The following is a 19,969-nucleotide window of genomic DNA, read 5'->3' on the forward strand; positions in this document are numbered from 1 at the left end:
ACTGGAACAGAACTGAGAACATAACCTTCTATAATCCTAAGCCTTAAAGGTTTTTAAGCTTCCTGAATATTCTGAGCTTCTTTATTCCCTCCAGAAGGGAATACTTCAATTCCAATGGATTCCAAATACAACCCATGAGTAAATAAACCAGAGGTCCCAAAACAACATTCATTCAGTCAATGTAACTAAAGCCAGAGCTAAGACTTGCTAATGCTGTCCTTTGGATAACAAACGTCTCCCAAGGTCCCGTGCTAAGGGAGGGAGTGCTGTAAAGAATGGCGCTTGTTTCCCCGCAGCACATCCTAAGACCTATGGTGTGCAGTGTGAAACCGCCAGGATAACTGCCCAACTCCCCGGCCTCAAAGAAGAAGATACAAGAAACCCAGAGAGGAAAATAGTTAACTTGCAACAACCTCGCCCGCTGCTTACAAAGTTGTGATTTAGTTGAACAGAAGATGTCCCGCGCGACCTCTCGCCAGCAAGAATTCGCGGGAACACACGAATCCTTCTGGAGCCAAAATGCTTATTCTTTATTAATAATAGAGAGGGCACCTCGGACGCCAGCATGGCGCGGCTTATATACACCCTAGCACGGCACATCCACACCTGATTGGTCGCTTACCCATGATCTCCTTAGGCACGCCCCGGAATGGGCAAAGTCCTGGCAGGAAGGCACTCTTGCACGTGGGCACACAGTTAACTTCCTTAAAGGAAGTCGGGTGGTATGGCAGAGCCAGCACCATCTTGTAATGCCGAAACTATCTCGGCCTTCCACGTGGGGCGCAGTGGAAGCCAGTGCCATCTTGTGGTGGCGAATGTTATTGCGGCCCTCTACAAGAAGAAACTACATCTCCCAGCTCCACCCCTTTCCAGAGGTTACTTTAGCATTAGCTCAAAATTTCAAACCACAAGTAAAGGGGCCCAGAGTGATGCTACCAAAAACTGAGTTGAGCAAACAAAACTGTGTAATGAAGATGCACAGGAAACACAAGGGAGCGCAGAGCAGGCTGAGCTCAGGTCTACCCCTCAGGCTGTTGCCCCCTCCCTTCTCCACAGAGTGGACCTACCTTTGCAGGCAGAAATCCACAAGTCCTGCCCCTCTAAGCAGCTCTGACAAGCTCCCAGGAGAGTTAAGAAGGACGTCCTACACCATTAGCCGTGTCTCCTCTGTGCTGACATGAATGAGACATGAAGCTGGGCGAAGTGGAGAGAAAAGAGGCTCACCTGGCAGAGAACACGTCTCACAGCTCTGCACATAAAGACCCATTCTGAATTCTCAGATGGTGATAAAGAGAAGGGGAGGAAGGAGACCCACATTGAGCAGTCCGGGGGCTGAGCGGATTTACGAGGTGTCTAGCACTAAGAGAGGAATAGTCCCACACATTCAGTGCCACTGTCCCAGGAGAAGCTCTAGCAGTAGCTCCAGCAGTGGACATCCCACTAAGAGTCGGCTGTTCATCCTATCAAGAATAGCACTTGCTTAGGAACAGGGTCCTGACTACGAATGGGCCCTGGGATATACAACCACTCAACCCAGAGAGCTGAGAGCTATGACAGGATCTACAGGGGTTATCTCAGGGCAAGCATCTCCCCTTCTGTGTGCCCATTTCATCCCCACTGGGCTTGGGCCAAGCTGAGAGCAGCAAGGGATTCAGTGTGAGTGCCCTAAAGTGGCTACAACACATGCCCATACATGGGGAATATCACAACAGATGCTCCTTCTCTCAGCATACTGGAAGGTGAGTGTCTAGAGACTAAGTGTCAGTAGGCCTCGCGCGCACACACACACTCACACACACACACACACACATACATACACACACACATACACACACAAACACACACATGCACACACACATACACACACAAACACACACACACAGAGAGAGAGAGAGAGAGAGAGAGAGAGAGAGAGAGAGAGAGAGAGAGAGAGAGAGAGAGACGGGATTTAGGGTTGCCGGGCTTGGGTCCACGAGCAAGCAGGACAGAGAGGTCCCCATGCCTTAGGGGAGTGTGAAGGAGGGGAGACAGAGGCTGCCATGGAAGGGAAATAACATGCAGAAGGGCAGAGCTGCCGTAAAAAGGGCTAATAGTTCATGGCCCAGAGGGCTGCACCTTGGATTCAAGAAGAGCCAAGATGAAGCATAGAAATTAGTAAATAGTAACTTGGAGTTATTGCTGGGAGGTGGATTCTAACAGCATGGAGGGTAGGCAGCTGCCCAGCTATGGGCTGCTTTAGATATAGAGGCTGGGGGTGTTTCTTTCATTCGGGAACAGAAACCATTGAGGTGAGTAACTCCGCGTCGGGATTTATTAAACATTTTTTTTTTTTTTTTACCTCAGGGGACCTCAGCTGAGGATTTGCCTCCATTGCATTTGCTTGTGGACAGATCTGTGAGTCATCTTTTGGAATAATGATTGGTGTGTGTGAAGAGGTAAATTTCAAAATGTTAGTCTCAAACAAAGTCCAGACATGCCTGAGAGAATTTGAGATAGGGCTCAGCAGTCCGACTATCAGCTCCCAAGGACACTGGCCATCTGGAGCCACCCCCTTCCCTTCCTTCACTCCCTGAGGATGGGTCATCCCCCTGCTGCAGTGAGATGAGTTGTCCTGCCCACATTGCTGAGATGCTAGATTACACGTATGCTTTGTTGATGTAACTCCGTGCCAAAAGTAACTGTGCACCCTTTGTATTAGCCAATTATGTGTATCCACATGAAACCCCTGGTTTTCCCTATGTAAGCTCCTGCCTAGAGAGGCTCGGGGCTTGACTCAATCTCCTGTGTGGGATACGTGTCAGCCCAAGATCTCTTAAATAAAACTGCCTCTTGTTGATTACATCAAGACCGGCTACTTGTGTTTCCTGGGGGTACCCCAACCTGTGACTGGAGCGAGAGTCTCCCCAAGTTAGGGGTCTTTCATGTGGAGGCCCACTGTGGATGGCGCCATATCTGGGTGGGCGGTCCTGGTTACAGAAAAAAGCACGTTGACCAAGCAATAAGCAACAAGCCAGTAAGCGGTTGTTCCTCCATGGCCTCTGCTTCAGCTGCTGCCTTCAAGTCTCTGCCTTGAGTTCCTGCCCTGACTTTCTTCCTGATGGGCACTGATCAAGCTGAAGTCAACCCTTTCCTCCCTGAGATAGTTCACACAGTATTTCCTCAGAGCAAAGAGAAGGAACTGAGACAGGTCCACCTTGCCTTGCTTTGTTTTCAACAAAGTCTCACACTTACACCCCAAACATACCAGTCAGGCTGGTGGACCAGAGAACATCTGGGATGCATCTGTCCACATCTCGGGTACCAGGATTCCAGGCCACCATGTTTGACTTTTATTTTTTAACGTGGGTTCTAGGGACCGAACTCAGAACCTCATACTTTCATGGCAAACACTTTACTGGCTCAGCCAGCTCCTTAGCCCGAGACCCCCACCTCAGGACCTTTGAAAGCCCTTCCTCTGTCAGACCACAGTCTCTCTGTAAGGTGCACGTTCCTTCCATGACAATGCCATGTGGGTTAAATTTCCAATCAGGAGACAAGAGGCCATGTGAGCTATGAAGGGTTGTGCATTGTTTCTCAACAGGGCGGCATTTTGCATTTGTAAAATGTGAAGTTTCTGGAAGAAACCTCATCTCCCTTATGCTGCACAAAGAAATGAAATACCTTTAGTCCATGAAGTATAACTTAACACCCACAGTAATCATGAATAAGGCAGGGGTGGATATCATCTGTGTTGTGTGGTCCTGAGAAAGGTCAGATATTTAGCAGATAATTATCAAACATTTAACAGGGAGAGGGGGTGATAAAAGAATGTAACTTTAAAATTATATTGACTTCACTATTCTTTGGGCAGAAACTTTTTAAATAATATTCCATTGTCCTTCCTGGTGAGTGTGTTTTAATTGTTGTATCACATCCACCTCCTGGGACATTGGCCTTTATTTGAGTGTGCGGTTGCTAATTGCTAAGGAGGGCCTGGGGAGGGGCTGGCAAAGTGGGGTTCCGATAGGACAGAAGATGAGTTCAAATGAGGCTGGCAGTAATTCTGGCCGTAGAAGGCAAACACAATAAATATATCTGCTGGGAATGTGTCTGGTCACAGAAATATAAAACCAATCAGTGTCCCTTAATCACAAGGGTGTGGTTGACTTGGGAAGAAACACCAAAGCACACACAGCATCAGTTCACCAGCCCAGCCATCCCACAGGACTCTTGGCTCATCCATCTTTCTCATCTTACTGCCCTCAGCAGATTGGCTATAATGTAGTCACAATATGGCGGCTGCATCCGCAGAGAACACATCACACTCCTCCACAGCAGAACTCCAACCCTGGATAGGAGGAAGAGGAAGAGAGATGAAACTGTCTTGGATAGCTCCCTATTTGTGACGGGCAGAAAAAAATCGTTGCTCAGAAGATGTTTGGTGTGTCTCAGTGAGTCTTCTGATGCACCTCAACACCGGTGACATGCACAGGACAAAGCTAGCATGACTGATTCAAGGTAATCAGGATGCCCTCCATGGATTAAAGGATAGAAAGTCAGTTATACTAATATCCAAATGAAACTGACTATTTGCAGTGAGAATTTTGGTGTATTTAAAAACATAGAGATATTATAAGAGTATGTTTTTGTTTTAATCCAGTCTGTGGGGCATGGGCTTCCTTCCGATTATCAACAGTGGCTGACTATGATTTGCTTCGTGCTCTGGCAGGGGCGTGATTTTGCCAGCAGCAGATAGATTCTGCAAGTGAGTAACATTTGGGATGCTGGAGACTTTTCAGAGAACATATACATGCTAGAGCCCCAGAGGTGGGCTGCTGTTGGTTGCAGTTTGTTAAATAGTCACGCCCAAAGAAGAAACTAAACATCCTGACAATGAAGATCAAACTTGCCCCCCAAGGAACTCGATGCCCCTAATCAACAGGAGGTCATCTAATGTTAATAGAACCCCTTTCCCTCTCTCCTCTTTTCTCCCCTATCTAGTGTTACGGGGTTGAATGTGAAAGAAAGGAGAACCTACAACGTAGGTAAAGGATGGCTAGAGCTATTGAATGAAGATCCATCATCAGCCACAAAGTATAAGGCGTAGGTATCAGGTAACAACAGAGACAATTTTAGGAAACAGGCCAGTTGGAGGCCACTGTGATTTAAATGGAATTTAGCAGCTTGGCAAAGAGGTATCTTCCCTTCCCAGTCATTTGGGGACATGTTACAATTCAAGGGGATATCCTTGTTTGTTCCATATGTCTCAGTCTCTCTCTCGTTCCTCACACTCTGGTGTCTGAAGTGGAAATTTCTGGGTGTCCTGTGATGCAGACTCATGTGGGTTTCGTTAAGGCGAGTCACGTGATATTGGGAGAGATTACGAGAATGACTCAGTAGACACTGATGAGGTGCTTGCATTGTTTGCCCTGCAATCCCTCCTTGGTCTTGATTCTCACTGACCTTCACTTTATTGAGGTGTGGCAAAGAGCTCCTGGTGTTCCAGCTGGTTCTGGTCACTCCTGCTGACTAGTGCCAGTTTGGTGGAGGCCCGACTGTTTCGGTAGATTGTGCTACCTGTGCTGATTTATGTTTGGTGACATTTTTTTTTCAACTGGACTATTGGTATCCGGACACTACTGGACTGGACTGCCCGTGTCCTGACAGCTCAGATGGGATTTGCCCCAAAGAAGTACTTCGAAACAGGTTCACATCCACTTGTCCTATTTATCATCTTTTCTCCCCTACCTTTGGACAGTGGGCTAGAAGGGGGCTCTAAGCATTTGAGAACCCTTATTAAAGTAGGTTTGAAAAACAATCTAAGTCTACATGAAACCCCATATAATGAAGGAGTGTCAGACTCGTTTCCATTACAACTTCCTTTCCCTTGCATCTGTTTTTGCAACTATCTCCTCTTTAAAGAAATTGCTCTGGGGGTTTTCTGAGGAAAATTCGTTACATGCATGGATGTTTAATAACATGTTTTTCCATTTGTGTGTATGCATTTATGCATATGTGCTATGCGTGTATGTGCTCATGTGTGTGACATCCAGGCCAGAGGACCAATTTACCTTGTTTTAGACCCAGGGTCTACCTGTGGCCTGAATCTCACCAGTATAGATCAGAATGGCTGGGAGTAAATCCCAGGAATTCTCCAATTCTGGGTACAAGAACTTATACCCATGCTTAGTTTTTACCTTGTGCCAGTCCCTCAGGCTCTACCCCAAGCTGTCTCGCTCATGCCAAGCGGTGTGTTTGAAAAGGAAACATTAAGTAACTATTAGGACCAATGGCCTGACCAGAGTGATTCAAGCACCATAAGGGGATTACACACAAAGAGTGGGAATTCAGAGCATTGAGATGAGAATGTTAAAAGGAAACCCAGAGCCTATTAGGAAAAGCTGAAAACTGTGTCTTCACTCACTCAAGACAAGAATCAACAGAAACCCAAGCTTGTGTCAGCTTATTTCCTATGAAACTGCATAAGCTTGTTTCTTATTTAAGAGGCATAACCACTTTCCCTCTGATGCTGTCCCTACTATGCCAAATGAAGTGGAGAACAGCTCCCTACAGCTGTGGGTTTGTGTGTAGACCAGGACCAGTTTGTCTCTCATCCCTGTCCCACCCCAATGTCATATTGGCACTTCCAATTGACCAGGTGACAGCAATGTCTGGCTATCACTTCTGAAGATAAGCAGGAACGTGCAAAGTCACAGAGCAGAATGCATTGATTTTCATCCTGAATTTGGGAACCATAATGTTCCCATTTCCTGTTTCCTTAGATGGGAAACCTTGTCCATACCAGGCCCTATTAGAGATGTGTCTTTCTTTGGACAATAGAACAAGAATTGCACTAAGACGAGTATTATCTTGAAAAACATCTACATGAGACTGGTCTCCAAGAAAGTGGTGTGTGTGTGTGTGTGTGTGTGTGTGTGTGTGTGTGTGTGTGTGTACACTCGTGACTTGTGTATGTTCATGCATGTAGAGGTCAGAGGACAATTTTGGGTGTCATTCCTCTTTGAAATAGTTTTACTTAGTCGAGGGAGACACATACATGCTACAACACATATGTAGAGACCAAGAGACATGTTGTAGGATTCAGTCCCATCTTCCACCTGGTGAGTCTTGGGGATTGACTCAGATCCTCAGGCTTGATGGTAAGTGCTCTTGCATGCTGAGCTATCTTGCCAGTGCCTCTCTTGGTTTTTGAGGTAGGCATTTCTCACTGGGATCTGGGAACTGATGCCTGTGATGGTTTGGGTGCGTGATTGCCTGTGTGCCTGTGTGTTTGTGTGTGTGTGTGTGTGTGTGTGTGTGTGTGTGTGTATGTTCAGCCCAGGGAGAGGCAGCTTTAGAGGTTATGGCCCTGTTGGAGTAGATGTGGCCTTGTTGGAGTGAGTGTGTTACTGTGGGTGTGGGCTTTAAGACCCTCATCCAGCTACTTGAAAGCCAGTATTCTCCTAGCAGCCTTCAGATGAAGATGTAGAACTCTCAGCTCCTCCTGCACTGTGCCTGCCTGGATGCTGCCATGTTCCCACCTTGATGGTAATGGACTGAACCTCTGACCCTGTAAGCCAATTCCAATTAAATGTTGTCTTTATAAGAGTTACCTTGGTTATGGTGTCCGTTCATAGCAGTATAACCCTAAGTAAAACATTGACTCTGGGGTGGCCAGTGAACTTCAGAGGTCCCCAGGTCTCTGTCTCCCTGATTCTGGGGTCAGAGTGCATGCTACCACCTTAGACTTGTAAGTTGGCTCTGGGGATCCAAGCTCAGGTCTCCATGCATGTACAGCAAGCAGTTTACCTGCTGACCCATATCCTTTAGCTAACAAATGGGTTTAAAAGGAGATAGAGGTAGATCCCAGGTGCCTGACATCAGGGAAGCAGTGCTCTGGTGCACACAAGGGCAGCTGTTGCAGGGTGAGGGTCGTGGTACAGGGGACATTAGGGCCAAGGAGACATAACAGGGATATTCTTGGGACTTACATTGCCTGTGCTGCCTTCACACAGAAGCCTGATGATGCCGGTGTAAGCTGGAGGAGAGGCATCTCCATCGGTAGAGGTTGCTGTGATCTAAATGTCTCCTCTACCTCACCCCTAGGAAGATGTCACCAAATATGACATCATTGGGAAGCAGCACTTTGGAGGGTGTGACCTCAGTCATAAGGATGGACTCCTCCTCTGTGTTATTGGTGCACTTATGTTTAAAAAGAACCCCCAGAGAGCTTGCTGGACCTTCTCAGCCCAGGAAAATATAGGCAGAACGCACCATCTACAAGCCAGGTAGCAGGCTTCAGTAAATTTGCCAGGCTCTGATCTTGGACTTGAAGCCTCATTATCAGCCATCCAGTCTCTGAGACTGGAGTGACAGCAAGCTGGCTGGTTCCTGGGTGAGGCAGGGATCAGCCAGGAGAGGGGTGAACATACAATGTGTTCTTGATTTCTAGTGAGAACAGAATGCAGATGAATGCTTCAAGGCTAAGCAATATGAGTGGCACGGCTTGGTCAATCTCGGGCCCAAAATATAAAACAAACAAGAAAAATAAATTGTATGAGAGAGTTGGCAGACGTGATCACTAATCTTGGTTGCTGACTTGAGAGGCTCTGAATTCAATTAAAATGCACACATCTGGGCACTCTTGTGATGGATTTTCTTGATCAGGTTATTTGAATCAGGATATTTGCCCTAAGTGTAGGTGGGACCTTCTGCTGGCAACCCAGATTTAAGAATGTGAAAGAAGGAGGCTTTGATTTTTGTCTGTCTGCTTTCACTCCCACTGGCAAGTTAATCTCACCTGTGGCTGCTGCATTCCTTTGGTAATATTCGAACCACCTTCTCTGATATCTCATGGTAGATTGAAGACCAACGCCTCCAGAAACTCACATGCCTTCAGTACCACGTTAAGATGGCTGAGGCATCAAGCATCATAGACTGAGCAGACAATGGGGTTTTCAGTACCCTTGCATGAGACAGCCATTGTTGGATTATCCAGACAGTGTCCTGTAAGACAAATTACCTTTTATGTGTTTGGTGGTTTGAATAGGAGTGGGCCACCATAGACTGGTGTGTTTGAATGCTTGACCCATTAGGAGTGATACTATTAGGAGGTATGGCCTTGTTGGTGAAGGTGTGACGTTCTTGGAGTAGGTGTGGCCTTGTTGGAGTAGGTGTGGCCTTGTTGGAGTGGGTGTGGCCTTGTTTTATTAGGTGTGGCCTTGTTGGTGTTGGTGTGACTTTGTTGGAGGAAGTGTCCCACTGTGGTAGCTGGACTTTCAGATTTTTATATACTCAAACTATGCTCAGTGGTTCACACAGTCCCTTCTGCTGTCTGTGCATCAGGAACTTTGGGCTCCTCCAGCACCAAGTATGCCTGGATGCTCCCATGATTCCTGCTATGATGATAATGGACTGAACCTTTGAAACCGTAAGCCAGCTGCAATGGAATCTTGTCCTTTATAAGAGTTACCTTGGCCGCTGTGTCTGCAGTCATGAGCATGCTCAGGCTACAGAAGAGCCATGCCTCTAGTGTCCTCCACTCTGCTAAATAGAAGGTCAAGTTGGATCCCAATGAGACCAATACAATCGCCAATGACAACTCCTGTCAGCTGATCAGGAAGCTGAATGAAGAAGGCCTGATCATCTGGAAGCCTGTAACTGTCCATCCTCAGGCTCACTGCCGAAAAACACCTTGAAGGGCAGGCATATGGTCATAGGGAAGAGAAAGGGCACTGCCAAAACTTGGGTGCCTGAGAGGGTGACCTGGGTGAGAAGGATGAGGATCCTGAACCGGCATCTCAGGAGATCCTGGGAATCTAAGAAGTTTGACCACCACATGTATCACAGCCTGTACCTGAAGGTCAAAAGGAATGTATTCAAAAACCAATGGATTCTTATGCAGCAGATTCTCAAACCGAAGGCAGAGGAGGCCTGCAAGGAGCTACTGGCTGACCAGTCTGAGGCTCGCAGGTCTAAGACCAAGGCAGCACAGAAACGCGTGGGAGGAGCACCTCCAGGCAAGAAGGAGGAGATCATCAAGACTGTCCAAGGAGGAAGCGACCAATAAATAAAGCTTCCTTCACGTCTGTGCATAGTGACCTTGCTGTGGCCTCACATGATCAGTCATTAAAATAAAACAAGCCTTAAAATTAAAAAAGAGTTACCTTTGATATGGTGTCTGTTCACAGCCATAGAAATCTAACTAAGACAAAGTGTATTCATTCTGCCTTTTCTGTTCCTTGGAAACCCTAATACAATAGCGCTCTAGAGAGAGGAACAAGTACCCACCAGACAACATGAATTCCAGTTTACATTTCTGGTGAATATGAAGTTGTTGAGGTTTAAAAACAAAAACAAAAACAAAGTTGTTGGTTTTTTGTTTGTTTTGGGGTGTTGTTGCTGCTACTGCTATTGTCATTGTTGTTGTTGTTGTTGTTATTGTTGTTGTTGTTGTTGTTGTTGTTTTTAAAGAAGAAACACATTAAACCTCTTCATCCCTGACTGGCTGGCAAAGCCCACATCAGCTAAATCGATTAATGGATAAGGAACGTGTGTACAACAACAACAACAAAAAAAAACCATAAAGTTATTCCTGTCAAGTTCAGATGAGAGATAACATCATGTGGGCCTGACTAGAGCCTCAACCATTTAATGCAGACAATTCAGGACACACTGTCAGCAGCATGTCCAGCGAACAGAGATGAAAGCCTGCATGTTGTGTTGTTATTTTCTTTTATGAATTTTTGCAGCCACCCTGTTCATTAATCGTGTTTATAGTGTTAACTTGGCACTTTTTTCTTGGCTCATCAAATATTTCTTTAATGAACTGTCAGCTCACACCTCCCGCATCTCCATTGTAATGACTTTCAAATTAAGTTCATCTGGACCATGGGGGTTTTTAGAACTCTATGATGACAGAAAACACGGGGAAAAGAACCTCTTTCATTGTATTTGAAGAAAGACATAGTCATTAACCTGCCACCTTGCCCAAGTGCTGACTGTTCCCAAGCTCAGTGCTAATACCTCTGCCTCATGGGCACCATCAGAGCCCTGAGATGAGCACTTCCTAACCAGGAGGCATTATACTGACATGACCATACGGTGCTCCCTCACCTACAGCCACCGGGTTCCAAACTCCTGGTGTCCCTCCTCCCCTTAAAAGAGAGCTGATGGGATCCAGGCTCAGCATCACCCATGCCCATAACCCAAAGCTCATACCTTTTAAATATTATATGTGTTTACATTATCGAATGTGTGAATGTTCTGGCTACACGGAACTGTGTGCACCACGTGCCTGCCTGATATCTGAAGAGGCCAAGAGAGGGCATTAGATCTTCTGAAACTGTCCAACAGTTCAACTGTGAGCCATCATATGGGTGCTGGGAATAGAACCTGGGTCCTCTACAAGAGTAACATGTGTTCATCGTGGCTGAGCCGTCTCTCTAAGCCCCAGAATCTGTGCCCTGTCCCTGGAGATGCTTTGCTACTCTACAAAACCACATGGGAGACTTGGTGACCATCCTAGAGAATAGACTTCACCCTATCAATGAAGAGGAAGCCATGGCTGGTGGTATTGTAGACACTAGGAGACTCTGAGGGAAAGTGCCTTGTATAGGGGAGTCCTGTGAGAACCAAGACTGCAGGAGCACCCTGGACTGGATAGGGATTGGGTGGGGCCATTGCAGAAGATAAAAGAGTGATGGTGCCAAGGACATTTGAGCAATCCCATGAAATATCCAGTCTGGGGTCTTAGTTAGGTTTCCACTGTTGAGAAGAGACACCATGACCAAGGACAACAAGTAATCGGGGCTGGCTTACAGGTTTAGAGGGTCAGTCCATGATCATCAAGGCAGAGGGCTTGGCAGTGTGCAGACGGACATGGTGCTGGAGAAGGAGCTGAGAGTTCTACATCTTCATCTAAAAGAAGCCAGGAGCAGAGTTTCTCCCACGTGGCTGGGCAAAGGATTTCAAGAACTCATCCCCACAGGGAGACACCTCCTCCAAGAAGGCCAACCTCCTAATAGTGCCATTTCCTGGGCAGTGCACATTCAAACCACCACAGGGTCTCTTCACATATATGATAACTGCACCTTTGTTTTAAAGTCTTGCTTAAAGACTCATGATGTTTGAGTGAAGAACATTCGTTGGGTCTCAGTGGCTCCAAAACCCCAAGAACATGAAGTCCTGTATCACCCTGAAGTATGAAATTGGCATGTGTGCACAGCCCCTCCCATCCTCTGCAATATCATAATGTTAAGTGTGTGCAGCTCCAGTGTGCAGCCTCGTAAGTGCCGGGATGTGTGAATTCTTGAGCCGCACTCTCAACAGAATCAGGCATGAGCCTTCTGTACTTTTGTTTATGGCTCTGAATTCTGGCCTAGACGGATGGGCAAGTAGTTCCAGGAAGGAAGATTGCTGGGTGCAGCCAAAGGCATCAAGGTATGTGATTTAATTACAGAGCTGAAGGAATCTGGCTCGTTTCTTCCTGTACCACATGAGAGAGGACGTCACTCTGCTCAGCCAATTGAAAAAAAAACACAGAGAAAATGCACATAGGATGCTTGTTTTACCTAGACTAGATCATGAGCCTCGATCAGATTTAAATATCCATATGTACAGAGGAATCATTGCTTTTTGGTGCAGAGATGCCCGTCCTTTTTAAGCACCCAGGTCAAGATCAGGCAGATCTGGGTGTTTGGTGTGAGAACACCTCTCTTCCTGTGGAGTCCCCCTCATGACCACTAAGGTGGCCACATGATCCCATGTTCACCACCATTCTGCTCAGCCCCATAACAGATGGAGAAGAGCACATGGTTTGGGGAGATGAGATGGGCAGATTTTAGGCCATCTCCTATGCACGGCAGAGAGCAGCGTTGAAAGGACTGGAGAAGACGTTGGCTGACCCCAGGCCTTTTCACACAGAAACAGCTGACAATCGCCCCACAGTGTTCCAGTTATGGGTGTTTCCTTCAATAACAGAGAGTTTAAAGTAGGACCCTTGCCTCCCCCTCCTGCCCCAAGATATGGGCCGCGGGTCCACGGGCTACCAGGCTTCCTGTAGGAGAAGTCTCTCTGCTTCTCTCAGAGCAGCCTTCCAGGAAAATAAATAGCATTTGCTCATTATTCAAATGAGGCTTAATTAATGCAGAACTCGCCCCCACACTTTCCAAGACACCCATGATAACGAGCTCCCAGCTCTCTTCCCCTCCAGTTTGTGATTTCAAGCTGAAGAGCTGCATGTGACAGAAGCTGGGAAGCTGAGGACCCGACAGCAGTTTGACTGCACAGTCTCACAGCTTGCAGAAGTATCTCGGCCACAAAGCCTGTGTTCAGCCATCGGCTCAGGGGTAAAGGTGGTGTGGCTGGTGACATGCTCCCCAGAGAGCCTCTAAGGTTATAAAAGAGGCTCAACTCAGGAGACTTTGAGGCTGTCTCTAATTTACACACCTGAACCAGCCCAGGCCCTAATTCCAGCCAAAACTTTTCATAAATAGTACAGCAAAAGGCACTGGGTCACGCTGACCTTTATTCATAGCCTCACGTCCTTACTCAACTGACGAGAACACACCTCCAGAGTCCTGGAGGAAGCAACATTGTGCCTGTGATTCTAAGAAGACAGTATAGAGGAACTGGAGAATTAAGGGTGACGCTAAAATGGAGAGAAGATATCTTCTGGGGTCTAGCCTTTGTCTCCTGATGGCTGAGCACCAGAAACTTCAACAAAACCGAACCAGCCAAGGCTGCCTGCAGAGATAGTGCACGTTTTCCTAAAGATATCTCAGTCAAGGCTGAGAAACACATGGGCCTGAAGAGAGAGCCCATCAGTTAAGAGCATGTTCCAAACTCGCAGGGAACCCAAATTCTGTTCTTAGGATCCTCTTAAGCAGCTCACAGCTGCCTGTAAATCAGCTCCTGGAACCTGAGGTCCTCTTCTGGATTCAAAGGGAATCTGCAAACAATATGCATGCGCGAGCATGCGTGTGTGTGTCTCTGTGTGTGTGTGTGTGTGTGTGTGTGTGTGTGTGTGCATGTGCCCACACACAATTGAAACTGTCCTTAATGGGGTCAGGAAGTGTATGGCCTCTGGTTTCATGCTGTTACTAATCCACTCTCATCACTACACCCAAACGATGTAACTCATAAAACCATCTTTGAACTTTATTTACAAAAAGAAAATCACCTAAGAGAAACAAGTCACGGGCTAGAGAGATGGGTCAGTCCTAAAGAGCAATGGCTGCTCTTGCAGAGGACCCGAGTTCCATTCCCAGCACCCACGTGGCAGCTCACAACCATCCATAAGTCCAGTTCAAATGGATCAGACACCCTCTTATGATCTCTAAGGGTACTATATGCATATAGCACACGCACATAAGTGCAGGTACATATAAAATAACAAAATAAATCTAAAAAATAATTGTAAATAAATCAAGTATATTCAATCACTATATTTTACCTAATTTTTAAACTTCACTTTATCCTTCAACCTTGCTGTAAATTATATCTTTTGAAAATTGGTGCCTGAAAAGCCACAGAATTGTGTATAAACTCTCTCTAAATGCCCATGTTCAAATCAGAAACAGTGACAGTCACCTTCTCTGTGTAATAAACTCACTGATTTCCCCCTGTGGTGTAGTAGGGGATCCAGCTTTTCCTGAATGCAGGTCTCTGAGTGGGACAGGAACTGCTCAGGGTCTGACTGCAGTATCCAGTGTCCCCTCCACTGCAGACAAAGGACAGAGTCCTCCCCACGGGTCCCACACACCCAGATGCTGGTGCAATAATCGAGCCTCTTGATTTCCCTCTCTGTGAGGTAAAGGTATCCATTCACCTGGAATTCATCCAGAACCTTCAAGAGTCAGAAACATCTTGCAGAACAAAGCAGCGTCTCTGGCCCTCTCTAAGGTCCTGAGAACATCCAAGAAGTCCAGTTCAGTGAGAAGATGAGGGCAGCCTGCCATTGCCACAACATTCCTGGGAGCAGAGAGCGTGGGCAGAGGAGACAAACACTGTCTTTTTCCCATTCCTCATATTTCCCCTTCCTTACATATTAAACATGCATCTTGCAGACTCATCAGACAAAACACCAGAGGCTGGGAGATGGCTCATTACGTTAGGGATTCAAGGATCATAATTTAAATTCTCAGCCCTGGGCACTCTGTCTGGAGCCACAGTCATTCCGATGTGGGCTCTGCCAACAGCAAGACATTCGGCTGCCCTGTACAGGGCAATACTGCAGCTCCACCCCCTTTCAGTCTCACATTCACTCACTAATCAATAATCATGGGGCTCAGTGCAGAGGCCACTGGCTTGAAGAAGAGCATGAGAACATCGAGTGTGTGCTAATTCAGCCTGATCACTCAATGCTTCCGTGATGTCAGAGCCACGGTCCCCAGGATACCACCTGGACCCATTCTCTCTCTGATTTAACACCTTAATTGGAAAGGGCATAACAGGAGGATACTGGAGAAAGTCAAGGGTAGACCAAGTCCTGCTCAGTCCCCAGTAGGGAAGAGGTCCCACAGCCACAAACTTTTTCACCCCTCCATCCACATAAGCCTGTGATTCATGAATGATATTAATAGAAACCACCAGGCATGGCCATGACTCCGGTGCTATGTCCAGCAACAGATGTTTCCTATAGTGGTTGTATTAGAATAACCATAACCCAAGAATGCAGACCACTCATCATTGCCAGATCACCTTCACTAACAAGGGCGGTGGTGGTGCTAGAATACACAGCTGGAACTTAGGCTGTGCCTAAGCTGGTCCTGACTGTAATTGATCTGTGTCTTCCAGAGGGGAAACTGAGGAATGTGACTAGTTTCAGATGTGGATCTCTCAGCTCTGATATGGATGCCTTTGTCAGTCAGTGTCTGAGGTGGCCCAGAGGCCCTGGGGAATCTGGATTGGGACAGGAGAGATGCTTTTCATCCTAATTCAACATGGTTCCCCCAAGTTATGACAGCATGGTTTGCCTGTTCACTTGATGCTGTCCTGGCCAGTCTGCTGGCTAACAGAGGAGCAGCACCTCTTCCTCTGCATCCAGCAAGGTCTATTCAACCCCCTCCCTCCCCCAGACCTGCTTCTCCTGTTTCCTATGAGCACAATGAATGTTTAAAGAATTTCAGGGCCCCCAAAATGAGGGAAACCATGTGGTATTTGTCCATTTTGCTTGGGATGGGCCCTCCCAATGCAAGCCCTTCTCTATTTAATGATCATATACCAAACAGACCCACACAGCCCTATCTCTACCCAGAAGCTCAGGAAAATACTCCAATTTCAGAGAATCTTGAAATCCATGTATCCACCCTGCTTCCTGCTCTCACCCAACACATGAACACATACACACACACACACACACACACACACACACACAAACACACACACACACACACACACACAGAGAGAGAGAGAGAGAGAGAGAGAGAGAGAGAGAGAGAGAGAAATCTAAAGGACTAAAATATACTCCTAAGTCAAAGATAAATCCCAGACACTTGTCAAATTATAGGAGAAAACTTCCCTAACTTAAAGGTAGAAATGCCTATAATAATAAAAGTATCATACATTTCTCCAAATAGATTGGACAAAAAAGAAATTTCTCCCTTCACATAAGGGTCAAAACACCAAGTGCACAAACAAAGAAAGAATATTAAAGTCAGTAAGCGAAAATTCAGGTAACATATATAGGCATATAAGGTAACATATATAGGTATATAAGTATTACACCAGACTTCTCACCAGAGACTATGAAAGTCAGATCCAGAGTGGATTTTATAAAACTCTAAGAGAAAATAAATGCCAGCCCAGGCTACTATACCCTGCAAAACTTTTAATCAGCGCAGCTGGAGAAAACAAGATATTTTATGATAAGCTAAATTTGCACAGTACATTTTCACAAATCATGCCCTATGAAAGATAATAGATGGGAAACTCCAACACAAGAGGGAAATTACACCCTATAAAAAGCAAGAAAGTAATCCTCTTTCAAGAAACCCAAAAGAAGAGAGTCACACAAACATAATTCCACCTCTACCAAAAAATAATAACAGAAAACCACAATAACTATTCCTTAATATCTCTTAGCATCAATGCAAAATTCTCCAATAAAAAAGACATAGACTAACAGACCTTATACATAAAGAAAAACTAGAATTTTGTTGCATTAAGGAAAAACAGCTCAGTGACAAATACAGATAGTATCTCAGAATAAAAGGCTGGAATACAATTTTCCAAGAAAATGGTCTGTAGAAACATCCTGGAGCATACATTCCAGTATCTAACTCAACCAAAAGTTATCAAAAAAAAAGATAAGGAAGGACACTTCATTTTCATCAAAGAAAAAAATTCGACCAGTTTCAATTCTCTATCCTTAATATCTATACGATACATCCAAGGGCACCTAAATGTATAAAGGAAAAGCTCAGGCTAACGAAATAGTCGTGGGAGACTTCAACAACCCACACTCAGCAATGGCCAGATCATGGAATGGGAAACCAGAGACACAGAGAAATTAACAGATTTTGAACCGGATGGATTTAAGAAATATCTATAGAATATTTCATCCTTGAACAAAAAAATATACCTTATTCTCAGGAACTCACGGCACATTCTTCAAAACTGATCATACAGTTGGTCATAAAAGAGGCATCAACAGATACAGAAGAATGAAATAATCCCATGCATTTTCTCACAATACCATGACCTAAGGCTGGACTTCAATAACAACAAAAATGTCAGGAAGCCCAAATACTCATGGAGGTTGACCAATATTTTACTCAGTGATAACTTGGTAGAGGAAGAACTAAAGAAAAAATTAAAAAATTAAAAATGTTTTAAAATTTTAGGAATGTAAGGTACAACAAACAAACTTCTGGGACACAGTGAAAGGAGAGCTAAGAGGAAAACTCATAGCTCTGAGAGCATCCAAAGGGAAACTGGAGAGAGCATACATGAGCAGTTTGACAACAAATAAAAAAGCTCAAAAACAAAAAGAAGCAGATTCACCCGAGAGGAGCAGAAGGCAGGAAATAATCAAACTCTGGTCTGAAATCAACTAAGGAGAAACACAAAGAACTCGACAAAGTATCAATAAAACCAGGAGATGGATCCAAGGGTAAATCAACATGGTAGATAAACCTGAGCTAGAATAACAAAAGGGCACAGAGAAAGTATCCAAATAACAAAATCAGAAATGAGAGGGAAACAAAACAACAGAATCTGCAGAAATTCAAAACATCATCATACCGTATTACTGAAATTTATATTCAAGAAAAGTGGAAAATCTGGATCAAATGATCAATTTTCTATACAGGGAGCAGTTACCAAAGTTAAGTCAGGGTCAGATAAAATATCTAAACTGTACCATAAATCCTAAAAAAATGAGAAACAATTATTAAAAGGCTCCCAATTGGGAAAAGATCCAGGACAAAATGATTTTAGTGGAAAATTCTATCAACACTTCCTAGAACCAAATACCACTATTGTACAAAATATTCCACAAAATACAAACAGAGGAACACTACCCATTTCCATCGATGAAGCCACAGTTACGCTTATACCTAAAGCACACAAAGACCCAATAAAGAAAGTGAACTTCAGACCAATTACCTTATGAATATTGACAAAAAAATAGTCAATCAAATCATTGGAAACCAAATCCATGAACACATCAAAATGATCATCCCTCACAATCAAGGAGACTTCATAACAGGAATGCAAGGATAGTTCAATATGTAATTCCAAAAACATAATCCACTAGATAATCAAATGAAAGAAAAATTACATTTTCATCTCACTAGATGCTGCGAAATCATTTCACAAAATGAAATGCCCCTTCATAGCCAAAGCCATGCAATGATAGGAATTCAAGGCCCATACTCAACCATAGTAAAGTCATGGACAGCAAACCAGTAGCCAAAAATGAAACTAAATGAAGAGAATCTTGAAGCTCTCCCTCTAAAATCAGGGACTGGACGCATCTATTCATTCTCTCCCTACTTATTCAATATAGTACTCAATGTGCTAGCCTGAACAATTAGACAACAAAAGGAGCACAAAGGGATACGAATATGAAAGGAAGAGGCCAATATATCACTATTTGCAGGTGATATGATAGTATACCTAAGTGACTGCATAATTTCCACCAGAAAACTAATGCACGTGATAAAGAATTTCAGCAACGTCCTGTATATAGAATTAACTCAAACAGATCAGTAACCTTCCATGAATAAACAGACCAAGAAAGAAATTAGGGAAATGACACTCTTCACAATAATCACAAATAACAAAAAATACCTCCGTGTAACTCAAACAAGGCAAAGGAAATTGCCGTATGAAAAGAACTTAATGTCTCCAAAAGAAGAAAATCTGAGAAGATGGAAAGATCTTTCATGTTCATGGATTGGCAGTATTGATATAGTAAAAATGGCCCTTTGCTAAAAGCAATCTATAGATTCAATGCAATCCCCAAGAAAATCTCAACAAAATTATTCATACAGTTAGAAGGAGAAATATGCAAGTTCATTTAGAATAAGAAAAAACAAGGTAGTGAAAACTATTCTCAAATTAAAAGAAATTCTGGGGAAATCAAAATCCCTAAGCTCAAGCTGAATACCCAGCAATAGTGATAATAATTACATGGTATTGGTACAGAGACAGGCAAGTAAACACCTGTGTTGGTTCATGTAGATGTCAGCATGTAAATTAATGTAAATCCACCCATTCTTATCACGCTGTACGAAGCTGAAGACCAAGTGGACTAAGGGCATCGAGAAAAAAGAGATATAAACAAACTAATAGAAGAAAAAGTGGGGGGGGGAGTTGGGGATTTGGCTCAGTGGTACAGTTCTTGCCTAGCGAGTGCAAGGCCCTGGGTTTGGTCCCCAGCTCTGAAAAAAAGAAAAAAATATAAAAGAAGAAAAAGTGGGGAAAAGCTTGAACACGTGATGACTATGGAAAATTTCTTGAACAGAACCCCAAACCAGTGGCT

This window comes from Rattus norvegicus, chromosome 11 (assembly GCF_036323735.1).
Source record: "Rattus norvegicus strain BN/NHsdMcwi chromosome 11, GRCr8, whole genome shotgun sequence".
Taxonomy (NCBI): Eukaryota; Metazoa; Chordata; class Mammalia; order Rodentia; family Muridae; genus Rattus; species Rattus norvegicus.